Below are 950 nucleotides of genomic sequence, written 5' to 3' on the forward strand. Positions count from 1 at the left end.
CTTCTTACCGTTCCAGGCCGACTCCTTCTTTTAATCCCCAACTTTCCCGCGCATGCACTCGGTGACTTCCATGGCCTTCTTACCGTTCCAGGCCGACTCCTTCTTTTGATCCCCAACTTTCCCGCGCGTCCCTTAATGGAACTTCCATGGCCTTCTTACCGTACCAAGCCGACTCCTTCTTTTGATCCCCATCTTTTCCGCGCGTGCACTCGAGGGACTTCCATGGCCTTCTTACCGTTCCAGGCCGACTCCTTCTTTTGATCCCCATCTTTCCCGCGCGTGCACTCGTGGGACTTCCATGGCCTTCTTACCGTTCCAGGCCGACTCCTTCTTTTGATCCCCATCTTTCCTGCGCGTGCACTCGTGGGACTTCCATGGCCTTCTCTTACCGTTCCAGGCCGACTCCTTCTTTTGATCCCCATCTTTCCTGCGCGTGCACTCGTGGGACTTCCATGGCCTTCTTACCGTTCCAGGCCGACTCCTTCTTTTGATCCCCATCTTTCCCGCGCGTGCACTCGTGGGACTTCCATGGCCTTCTTACCGTTCCAGGCCGACTCCTTCTTTTGATCCCCATCTTTCCCGCGCGTGCACTCGTGGGACTTCCATGGCCTTCTCTTACCGTTCCAGGCCGACTCCTTCTTTTGATCCCCATCTTTCCCGCGCGTGCACTCGTGGGACTTCCATGGCCTTCTTACCGTTCCAGGCCGACTCCTTCTTTTGATCCCCATCTTTCCCGCGCGTGCACTCGTGGGACTTCCATGGCCTTCTTACCGTTCCAGGCCGACTCCTTCTTTTGATCCCAATGTTTCTCGCGCGTGCACTCGTGGGACTTCCATGGCTTCTTACCGTTCCAGGTCGACTCCTTCTTTTGATCCCCATCTTTCCCGCGCGTCACTCGTGGGACTTCCGTGCCTTCTTACCGTTCCAGGCCGACTCCTTCTTTTGATCCC

The sequence above is a fragment of the Cucurbita moschata genome, unplaced genomic scaffold, assembly GCF_002738365.1.
Source record: "Cucurbita moschata cultivar Rifu unplaced genomic scaffold, Cmos_1.0 Cmo_Scf00071, whole genome shotgun sequence".
Lineage (NCBI taxonomy): Eukaryota > Viridiplantae > Streptophyta > Magnoliopsida > Cucurbitales > Cucurbitaceae > Cucurbita > Cucurbita moschata.